The sequence below is a fragment of the Phyllostomus hastatus genome, unplaced genomic scaffold (assembly GCF_019186645.2).
Source record: "Phyllostomus hastatus isolate PE091 unplaced genomic scaffold, TTU_PhHast_1.1 phas_contig_38, whole genome shotgun sequence".
Classification (NCBI taxonomy): Eukaryota; Metazoa; Chordata; class Mammalia; order Chiroptera; family Phyllostomidae; genus Phyllostomus; species Phyllostomus hastatus.
Window position 1 is genome coordinate 38,491,421 of NW_025333869.1, and position 12,447 is coordinate 38,503,867.

Genomic DNA, 12,447 nt, shown 5'->3' on the forward strand with positions numbered 1-12,447 from the left:
TCTATTATCACAGTTTTTACCACCACTGCCTCTGTTTTCAAAACATATTTCCTGAGGACTATACTTTCCAAGAGGGACTATGCCATGATTTGTGTTCTTACTAAGCATATCTCCTTGTTACTTAGGAGTTTCAGATTCAGAATAAAGGCAGAAAATAAAGCACTCATAGGAACTGCATAGGGAAAAAGTGTTTTATCATAATCCAGCAGGACTATAAAATATTTTGGTTGGTAGAGAACTTATAGTTTTATTCTAGGACATTGGAACAAAAATACTTGAATTTGTGGTCTATATCTAAAATTTCAGGTGGGCAAGTTCAATGGTAATAGAAAAATATCAAATGGTTGATATTTTTTATCTAGTTTCAAAGCATGGAAAATTTGTCTCAGATTTGGTAGAGTATCTACATTGATAGATTGATATATGTGTTTTTTGGACCATAAGATGCACCTAGGTTTTAGAGGAGAAAAATAGAAAAAAAATTTGAAACAAAAAATGTGATAAAATATTTAATAACATAAATAACATAGTATTCACCAATGTGAATGTAAAGCTGCATTCGGACTAAAAGATGCATCCCCATTTTTCTCCCAAATTTAGGGGTGTGTGTCTTATAGTCCAAAAATATGGTAATTGATAGATTATCTATAGTTTCACAATTTTAGTGATAGTTTGGGTAGATCTACAAATCACCATTTTAGATTATATAGGTTTACAGTTATTTTTTAAATTCAGTTATTATCAAAAAATTAATTACAGGCTAAATTGTTTCTAAATTAAAAATATTAATTATATTTTTATGTGGGATTATGGCAATTTACATTATTAAATAGAATAATAGATTTGATATTTTTTCATCTCTGGTTATCTTCACATCTGGCATATTATGGAAACGAATGTGGACATAGTTGACAAATTTTATTCTCCTAAATCGTCAAGCACTTCAGAAGTCAGAAAGTATACTAATAAGCATTTTTTAACTTTACTCTTGAAACAATTTCATGAGTATTTATTTTTTCATCTCTATTTGACACAATTCAAAACTGATGTTTCTGTTAGTGAGTTGCCTTATCCAGTGCAGGGCAGCAAGAGAAAGAATTTGAAATCAGTTTTGCTCATTCCCAGTGAACAGGCTTGCAGTGCCTGTTTATACCAGACATGAAGTAGGTCCCTAAGGAACAGAAAAGCAGTAACATGCAGTTCTTTAGCTTCCCGGTCGGTCGTGTGTCTCTTCTCTTCCGTTGTTGCAAGCGCAGCTCTTTGCCAGGAGCCTTCAGTGCCAGAAGGCCCAGCTGTCTGCAGGTCTACACACTGGTTCCAGGGCCATGCCACAGGGCCTCTTCCAGCCTCTGCCCTAATGAATGTTCTTGCCTGACAGGAATAGATTAGCTGGTGATAAGTGAGTTAAAACATTTCACCTCTGCCTCTGGGGGAGAGCCCCCTCAAATCCACATGCTTTGTTTGAGCCAAAGGTGACAATTTAATTATAAAGCCAATTACTCCTATTTTAACTGGTAGGTTCTGAGCTAGTCATATAGCCATAAATTTTGGCTCATACTTCTGTTTCCTGTTTGTGAAATTCTATAATTTTCCATTATGTATCATTGATGGAAACTAAGTATAAGGTACACACAATCTCTGGATTATTTCTCTAAAAAGAAACATGTAAAGCTACAATCATCTCAAAATGCTTCATTAAAAATAGATTAACACAGCCCTGGCTGGTGTAGCTCAGTGGATTGAACATGGCCTGTGAACCAAAGCATCGCAGGTTCAATTCCCAGTCAGGGTACATGCCTGGGGTGCAGGCCACGGACCCCAGCAACTGCACATTGATGTTTCTCTCTCTCTCTCTTCCTCCCTTCCCTCTCTAAAAATAAATAAATAAAATCTTTTAAAAAATAAATTAACACATTAAACAATCAGTTTTGTTTTAATCACCACTCTTATAATATGTTCTATGATATGAAAATGCTTCATAAACTTCTTAAAACAATATTTTCTAAATTGAATCAAATTTAAATGTAATACTTAAGCTCAGTTTTAAAAAATGCCTAGAGAAATCCCTATTTAGATAAAAATTTGCAAGTTCTGATTTAAATATTAGGCAGGTTTACTTTTTTATTTTGATCAATAATTTCATTGTTTATTTATGGGAGTATCCTTCCATAAGTAACTCTGTCAGTGTGACATGCACAGAGATAGAATGTTTGACAGAAAACATGGCACATAATTTTCAAAATCTTTCTTCTCTCATGTCTCGGATTTTCACTTGTCCCTACAGGTTGTATTTCTTTGGTGAGTGTATCTTGTATAATATGTCTTTGCTTGTTATGCATGTCAACATGTCACTCACTGCTGAAGACTAAAATTATCTAAAAGATAGTTCAAAAGATGTTTCTATCTGCTGAAAAGAAGTACCTCCTCTTGAGCAATGGCTTCCAAAAAGATGTCAGTGTTGAAAATAGCTTGAAATGGGTTACAGTTTCAGTGGACAACAACAAAATAACAAAATATTTCAGAGGCTAATAGAAATTAAACTCTGGATTCCAAGAGGAAACTCTCTATGGAATAGAGATAATAAAAAGCATTTTTAAAGCAGTGTGAGACCTGTGCAGTTGTCTTATCAAATTGGCTAGCAATATAAGCTATTGTATTTACTAGCAAAAAAAATCAATGCACCAGAAATACATTTAGATATTTCTTCCATAAAAGACAAAAATCTAAATTAATTTTGTAATTCTGTATTCTTCAAGTGGCATGCTACATTCATCAGCTTCTTTAATCATCCAGTGTGGATCCAACTTCATATTCCCAATATAATTAGTGGGTTTCTTGGAGATAATTCTGCTTTACAGAGAATTCTCAAACTTCCTCACCAGGTCCTGTCTGGTTCAAATATAATTAAAGACTTGCATCAGCATCAAATAGCCTAGGTACTTAATTGTGATCTCCTTACTGAGTTCAGTCCAATTCTGAATATTAGCATCTGGATGAAGGTCTGTCCTCATGGCTAGAAACACTTCCCCTGAAACAGTAAAGGAATCTCAAGGAAGTCAAACTGTAAATACTATGCATTTACTAATTAAAGACCAATTATAGTCAGATAAAGATTTTGCCAAAGCTCGTCAACAAGGTTCTTCTGATTCCAGGTCCTATCCTACTTAAGTGTTTTTTCATTGATTGCTAGCCAGGCGTTCACTACTGCTGTACATGGAGAAGGACATCATTTTCTGATGCATCTAATTTGCAGAAATAGGGTCATAAGGTAGGGCCTGAGTTTTCTCTTAATCTGCAGGGAGGGTAATGCCATGGCATCACTTATCTATGGGTTGATAAGTAACACTTTAATTAAAACAGCCTCATTGTATTGGATATGCTTTAAATTGTCATTTTAATGATCACCATGGCGATTGATGTTTTATACCTTGTTTCTATTGCTCTGTGAGGTGAGAAGGTTACCACAGGTCTAGCTCATCAGGAAGGAGGAACTATCTTTTGTAAAGACAGGAATACATATTGAAAAGGGGCCAAGCCAGGAGTTATTTAATATATGTTGAAAAAAATAAATGGATCATTTTTATAAATCTGTTTTTTAAAAAAAAATGCATTACACAAAACATTGTGGAATAGAAACAATGAAGTTGGCTTGAAAAAGCTTGGTTTTGCCCTGGCTGGTATGGCTCAATGGATTGAGCCTTGGCCTGCAAACTAAAGGGTCACCAGTTGGGTTCCCAGTCAGGGCACATGCCTGAGTTGTGGGCCAGGTCCCCAGAAGGGGGCTTGGGAGAGGCAACTGCACATTGATGTTTCTTTCCCTCTTTTAAAAAAAGCTTGTTTTTATAATTCAAAGCCTATAAAGGAATATAATAAGATGATTTGAGGGGAATGATAATATTCTGTATTCTTTATCTTGATTGAGATACTCATGGAACTGTACATACACACAAAGAGAATGAATTTTCCTATATGAATATTTTTGAAAAGTAAATTAAAAACATTTCCAAATTGACAAAATGAAACCTATAAATCAATGTGTAAATGCCTCAAATAATATTCTATGGATATGGAAAACGAATGTGTTTTAGTAATAGTCTCACAATGTGAGAGGGAATGTGTGCATCTAAGAACGTGTATAAATGTAGCAATTTTCACTACCTGACTCTTTCTCCCTTTTCTATGGAGAATGAGGGAGGATTGGAAATTTTGTAACATATTACTTTTGGACAATTTACCATGCTGTATTTTGTAAATAATTCTTATCAATCACTTTGCTGGTTCCTCTCAGCAAACTGAAAGAAATCCTTGGCCTGACTCTGACTTTATGTGCACAGGTTTGTGTAAGTGCTCAATACTGAAAACAATAAAATGGAAAAACCTTGGCGTGCTATGTGAAGGTTAATACTTAAACTGTAGTTTCAAACCAGCTTTCCTTTTAGTATATTTTTAAACTCAAAATAGTCTCAGTGATTGCAAAGAAGCAGTAAGTAATAAATGAGAAGGAACAGCATAACTGAGACTATATTTTTGTACATGTATAAAAAACTGGCACATTGGAAATTAGATATACTTTTTTTCTTATAATATATATTGATATGCAGTCATTCTCATGTTTACCTATTTCAATGTTGCTAAAGAAAAAGTGGCTGATACAGTCTTCCACCTTTAAAGTGTTACTGATGTAAAAGGCATCTTTTAGAGAAAGCACTATTTAGAAAGAGGTGAAACATTTAATACCAATATTTTAATAAAATAGGGAAAAGTACCATTTTACCTTTTAGCAGGACCAGAAAAGCATTGTATATAATACAGAAGAGAATAATCTTGATGTGTTCTATCTGCCACTTAAAGCTCTAAGCTATTTTTATTTTAAAAGGTATTCCAACACAGTCTTGACTAGTATAAGATTCATCAACTGTGGTCCAGAATACACCCCATATCTTAATATGAGCTGTTCCTGAGTTCAAGTACTTACATAAGTGATTTAAGTATATTCATAGGCTTATTGTGAACTACAAACACTTTGCAAGGCAACATCACAGAGATTTGGTAACAGAGTGATATGAACCGAACACAGAGTAATAAAGTATCACAGTTGTATAAAGAAGATACTACTGACTCGTGAAAAGAAATGTTTTCCATATTGGTGAATTATTTTTCTTGATTCTTCTTCACTTCTCACTATGGATATTCATTTCCTGTTCTTTATTTCTTCCCCAATTTATTAAGATATACATGACAAATAATACTATATATACTTAAGATGTACAAAATGATGACTTGATATACACATACATTGTAAAATGCTTACCACAATCAAGCTAACTAAAACACCTGTTTCCTCACAAAATTTATTTTGTGCAGTGTAAATACTTAACATCTACTCTCTTAACAAATTTCAAGTATACAATTACAGTATTATTAACTATAGCAATTAGGTTCCCCAAGACTTATTCATGTCAGAACTGAAAGTTTGTATCCTTTACCAATATCCCACCATTCCCCACCCCACCCCACCGGCAGCTTGAGGCAACCACTGTTTCGCTCTCTGCTTTTGTGAGCACATGCATGACTGTTTTCGATTCCACATGCACGTGAGACCATACAGTATGTCTTTTTCTGTCCAGCTTATTTCACTCAGCATAATGTCCTCCAGTTCCACCCACATGGTTGAAAATGGTATGACTTCCTTCTTTTTTACGACTGAAAAATATTTTAGTGTGTGTGTATGTATGTATATGTATACACATACACAACACATTTTCTTTATCCATTCATCTATTAACAGTCACTTGGATTCTGTTTGTGTGTACATGAATATAGAGCTTATATAAAATTTATGAATATGATATATGTATAGATATGTAGATAGATACTTAGATGGATAGATTAATTGCTATAGTCTTTATAGAATTTTAGGAAATTTAAAAATGCATATAACATGAATAGACTTTTAGGGGTCTATAAGTTTGAAAGTATAGACCCCTAAAAGTAATGATGGCCTCTTTTTAGGTAATCTGTATCCTCCAGATTAGTGCCCTTATGCCATTTCTTTTTATTTGTATTTATTTGACCTTATTTTGATGGGCTTAGATTTGGGTTTGCTTTGATTTACCTTGCTTAGTTGAGACTGTTGTCAGAACCAAATGGCCTTTCTTATAATACAGTCCACTTTGAACCTGAATATTTCTACTTGATCTTAGCAAATTTATGCTTTCAAGCATTTTCCCCCAACTATTTATTTATTTATGTATTTATTTATTCAAATTATTCTATACAGGCCAGATATTTTACACATTAGGATTTGTCCTTTTAATTTTTAATTTATTGATTTGAGAAAGAGACTGATTTATCATTCTCCTTATTTAGTATGTGCATTCAATGCTTTCTTTTTATATTTGCCCTGACTGGTGTCAAACTGCAGCCTTAGCATAGTGGGGATGATTATCTAACCCACTGGGCTACCCAGCCAGAGTAACACATTGGTATTTAAAAACAGAAGAGATGTATTAGTTGCACTTTACAGTACAACAAAGAGAAGAAGAACATTTTTAAATATATGGAAATATCATCTATGTATATATTTATTTATCCATCCAGTTATAAATGTAAATGTTTATAGTCCCTATTATATACCAGGCATTGGTCTAAGGACTTTATAAAGATAGTTTATATATTTTTAATACAACTCTGTGAAGTATGTATCATTATTATCCCCATTTCCCAGATGGGAATATTGTGGCACAATTAGGTTTCTTGGCTCAATACCTCAATCAGTAAGTGACACAGCTGAGGAACTTCATCTTATTCTAGCATCTATGCTCCTAAAGAAGATGCTAGAATGTTTTTAGTGAATATCATTTAAAGATCGGTAGTAATTTGGTATGCCTGAAATATGAGGCAAGGAAAAGCAAAATGTATAGTCTCTAAAAGTTCACATTTCAGTACTTCTCTTGCATACCCTAATAGTTCATTACTTTTTACAATAAATTTCCCCTTCTAATTACATATTGTTTTCCTCTGACCTAGTCACATCCACAAAAAAGAAGAAGAAGAAGAGGAAAAAGAAGCAAAAAACCCAGAATGTATGCACAGGGACACAGTAAATAAGCAGAGTTGCTGTGGGCAGACCACACTTGTCTACTGGCCTAGTCACAGAGCAGCTTGTGGCTTAGCACCCAAATGTTCACCACCACAGCATGCTCTGAAGCCAGTGAAAAGGTGTCCATAGTCTACACATTCACCTAAATTACCTCTTTTCCTTTTAGTAATCATTAAACAACAAAGTGTAACTTTACCGAGATAGTGTTCCAAGGACAACTTTTATCAAATCACTGATTTAGAGTCATTACATGGTAGTATTGGTTAGGATACCAACTACTTTCGGTCAACTATCTATTCACTCATTATTTAAAATTAAATGTTTAGTATATGTTATGTATAACACCAGGAACAGGGTCTATAGATGTGGATATAGCAGAGTCACATTACAACATTTTCACATGAATTTTAAATGGATGAACTTTTAAACAAAATGATCAGAGTCTAATTGAAAATTAAACTAGGGACTGACTTTTGATAGAACGTCCTTTTCAGTGTGGGATTGTCTCTCCTGTTTCATGCTGTGAAAACTCCAAACTGCTGCTCTTTTCTCTTGTTGTGAATGTTGACATACACTAAAGAATAACTTCAGTACTTGTATCATGTATCTGTATTAATGAAGAAAAACTGTTTTGGGATCTAAATATAAAATAAATTAATGCACTATTTCAGGCAAAAATAAGAGTGATATGCTACTTTTAAATCATTGAACTGATTTGAGACTTTAAATGAAAATTGAAGGTTTAATAAATGGATCCTAAAATAGCAAGTGCATTAAATCAGCACTTGGTTCATACAAATGCATGGGAAGAACTATGTAATAAAAATTAAGAAAAAGTATAAGGATGCAGATAGAAATATCCATCTCATGAGCTTTGGAAATGGGATAGGTCTGACTTCTCAATGTAAGAAATGGTTATGCAAAATGTAGGCCAGCTCTGACTGATTGAATAAATTCAACTCAGTGGGGACAAATAGGAGGCTCATTTTGGTCTCAGTCGAGGCCCAGTTTTAAAGTATAACTTTGTAAATAAATTTGATATTTTGTCTGCTTTATCCGTTATTGCATGCCTAGTGCATGGAGCAGGGCCCACATAGTACAATTCAATTAATATTTGTTAAAAATTGAAAACATTTACATATTTAAAAAAACTCACAGAATACTACTACAGATTTAACACAGTCTATGGAGTTTTTAATTATGAAGTTATATCTTCCATTACAAAGAAACATTATATAAATATATAAATAACATACAATTTTAAAAAGTTCACTTATTCAAATATTTAGTAAGAGGGCTAAGAGTAACAGTTGTATAAGTTAGTGATTAGCTAAAACAAGTTAGAGAGTGTACTGTTTGGAAACTAATTATTCAGAGTATTATTTTACTTTTTATTTTTTATTGTTGTTCGAATACAGTTGTCTCCATTTTCCTACTACCACTTTCCCTCACCCCACCCACCCCCACCCTCCATCCTTCCCCACCTTGGCTTTGTCCATGGCTCCTTTATGCATGTTCCTTGATGATATTTTCAGAGCATTATTTTAATGCAACAATTTTCTGCAAAGGAAGTAATTACAGCACAATAGTAGCCCACAACTAAAGTTTCTAAAAAGCAGATTCCCCATTATAGTTTGTATAATTTTTAATGGAAAAAATATGTATCAGTAGATGATATATAAGAGTTTGCTATTTTGTTATTTCCATGTGAATCTTAAAAGTTTCATTTTTATAACATTTCAAAATTTATCCTCACAGCTGTTATTGTTCCAATTTTTGAATAATGCATGAAAAGAGAAAATAAATAATATCTTTCTACCCACATATATCGGAACTCAACTTTGAGATAAATATCAGTATATACTTCACTAAAGTAGTTTTTAAAAATCTTCTTGGACATCTAGGCATTTCATAAGTTGTATTTTTTTAAAAATAGAATGATAGACTGCTATTCTGCAGGCTTGTCATTCTGGAATGATCACACTGTCTGGTTCTTATTACCTTTTAATTCAGTAACAAAGGACTGATATCTAAGGGGGCCAAGTCTCAGAACCATTTATTTGTTTGTTTCAAATTATTCATTAAACCAATAGTTATTGACTGCTTATATGATACATGTCCTACCTTGCTTTACACAAAGGCATTTCAGCTATAGAAATGTATCCAAAAGAAACAAATTTGAAGTAAAGCAAAGATTTAATCCAAAATGTCTACATAGTAGGGTAAAAAGAAAAAGAAAAAAAATCTGAAAACTCTATATTTTAGCAAAGGGAAATTAAACTTAAAATGTACATTTGAAGTTAAATATCATTATGCTTTGAATATGATATTGTGAAATATTTTAATATAAAATATGTCCATAGTGTCTTCTGAAATAGTAAAAAAATGTGTTAAAATTCAGTTTGTAGAACACAATCAAAATAACATGTTTTCTATATGTTTTCTATGATATGTATACACTTAACATTGCGTGTATTTAGATGCAGAGAAGAAATGATTTCTGAAATCAGAGTTTAGATAACTTCTTCTTTTTATCTAAACTCTGATTGCCAATGAATATTCTGAATAAACCAAAATTTAGCATTGCACAAAACACATAGTGCTCCTGAAGAAATACAATGAGACTTCAGCATTCATTCCGATGCTGTTGTAATTGCCCCATGCTAATTGTTTTTGTTTCCTCGCCAAATAACTGTCTAGTTACATTGGACTTGAAAGTAAAATAAAAGTATTAAAGTTCAAAACTAAAGACAGGTAGGGGGTTAAAATGCTGGTATAGTATAGGAGACATACCTTAAAATTTTTGCTAGGAAGAAAAGCAGAATGGATGACAGATTAGGGTCAATTATTGGTATATGCCAGCGATTTTCAAACTCACTTTATGGCACACATAAACTAATTACTAAAGCTCTGCAGCATACCCCAAAATATATTTTTGTTGATCTGACAGAAAAAAGGCACTATTTCTCATTCATTCACACCAGATGGTTATTGTGTTGGTTTCACTCATTTTGTTTTTCTTTGACAGACTTGGGGAAAGAGATCGGTGCCCATGACTAAATAGTCAGGTATTGAGTGTTTTAAAAATTCTTGTAGCATACCAGTTGAAGATCTCTGGAGTACACCAATAGAGAAATAGAAGAAAAAAAAGTTGTGGGAGACAAGTGAAAGGGTCAGAGTTGTAGAATCATTTCATGTGAGAGTTTCTGCATAAACACTACTTTTATGACCATAAATCAATATTCTGAGGAAAATGACTCAAATTCTGTGTGTTATACTTACTAATTTTTAAAACAAAATTCTTTGAGAAAACCAGGGAATGGTTTCTTTCCATTCTGAAATTCATCTTTATTTCCTGTTGAGAACTTAGTCTCTGTGTAGTTGAGAGCAAAGTGAAATTGAGTGCACTCTGAGTCTACAGTTTATACTGATTTACTGGTAGTGGCCTTCTTAACTGCCCCCAGGAAGGGTTGAAAGCAATCTCTTAGAACCTTTCATCTCAATGGCATAGCCCTGAGCAACTCTCTAAAGTAAACATGACCCATAAAAGAACCAGACTTTTTCATTAGAAGACCATGGAGAGATCTGTGTTGTATGAGAGTTGTGTGGACTTGGCTGATGACCAAGGCATTCACTGCAATCTCTCTGAGTTTTGGAAGAGAACACCATGGAAAGAACATAAAAGACAAAATTTTGTTGAATACACTGGGATATTAAAAATCATTTGTTACAAAGGACTTAGCTTTGATGTGCATATTTTACACAGCAAATACAGTGACATTCAAAATATGGTGATAATTATAATTAACTATATTTGTGTCAAACTTTTAAGTTTACAAAGCACATCCATGAGTTAGTTTTTTTCCTGCTTCATTTCCAAAATAGTCCTAACAGCCTTTTCATTAGACATCTTATTTCTTATTCTATTTGACAGGCCGCTCTCTGAGAACAATAGAGAATGAATAACCTTGTCAAATTATATAACTAGACAATGCTAAAAACAAGATGAGATGTATTCTGATTAATTAATTATTTCAACAAAGATTATTGAGCATCTAATATGCACAAAGTTTTGTGCAAAGTACTGAATTGTGACTAAAAAAATCAAGCAGGTAGGCAGGAATGAAGGAGGGAAGGAAGAAAGAAGAAAAGAAGGAAAGATAACAGTAAGGAAGGAGAGAAGCCTTATCTATTGTTCAAACTATCTAAAGCTCCTCATTTATCTTCTTGAAAACTTACTCAGCAGTTTGTACAGGGTACAGAAAAAGGAGATTTACAGTTGTTCATATGGGAAATAATATAATAATTAAAAATGGTACAAGAATAAATTGTTTTGTATGCTCACAATTGTAAACCTACTTATGCCCCACCCTGTTTTTATCAGTTAATTCTTGCAAATAAACCTTTATTCAACAACAATTTTTCACTGATCAAAAATCAGTGGTCTTGAACTAAAATGGAATAGAGCAAATGGGGAAGGAAAGTCTTTAATGAAGGAGTGATGTTTGAGATGAGATCTGGAAACTAAGAGGGAGATCACTAGGTGAAAACAGAGATAGGGAGGAAGTACATATATTGAAGATTGGAGAATCTTCATGTGTAAAGCTCAGAGTTTATACAGAGTCTGGTTTTTACATGTCTGAAAGCAGGCAATGTGGCTGAAGATTAGGAAATGTGGTTAAGAACCTCACCTTAAAAAATGAGAAAAAAAAACATGTTAAGGACCTGCACCTTGACCATAGGAATGAGTGGTAACTATTGTTTAAATATGGAATTAAATTATTGAGTTTGAATTCTTAAATGATTGCTTATCCTGAAGACTGGAGAGGAAGGTCAGTAAAAGTTAATATATACTTATAATCTTTATAAAGCTTTTTCCTTAGTTCAGGCAAGAAACGATGGCTGTTTGGATGAGGATGTTTGTTGCTGAGAAAAATGAACAATTTTTATGAGTATTTAATATGCAAAACTATATTGGTCATGTTTTAGAAATGGAAAGTATGGGAGGGGAGTATCAGGAATGAGCAAGTCTAAGATTTCATTCATGTGTTATTGAATACATAGTTATAGCCTTGATTGAAAGAGAAAATTCTGGAACAAGATCATTTTCTTTTCTTTTTTTTCTTTTTTTATTGGTGGAATAAGGAGTAGAACAATGTGTGTGAGTTTTATTTCACATATGTGTTCACTGTCTTTGAAAAATCTGTTTCACATTTCAAATATATGGATTTGATCCACAAAGATGAGTGGTACAGAAGTCCACATGTGTGTGTCACTGTCACATTGATGATCACTGGAGCAGTATTGAGCATGGGTGACATTCCCTGTGATAAAGTTAGGAATAA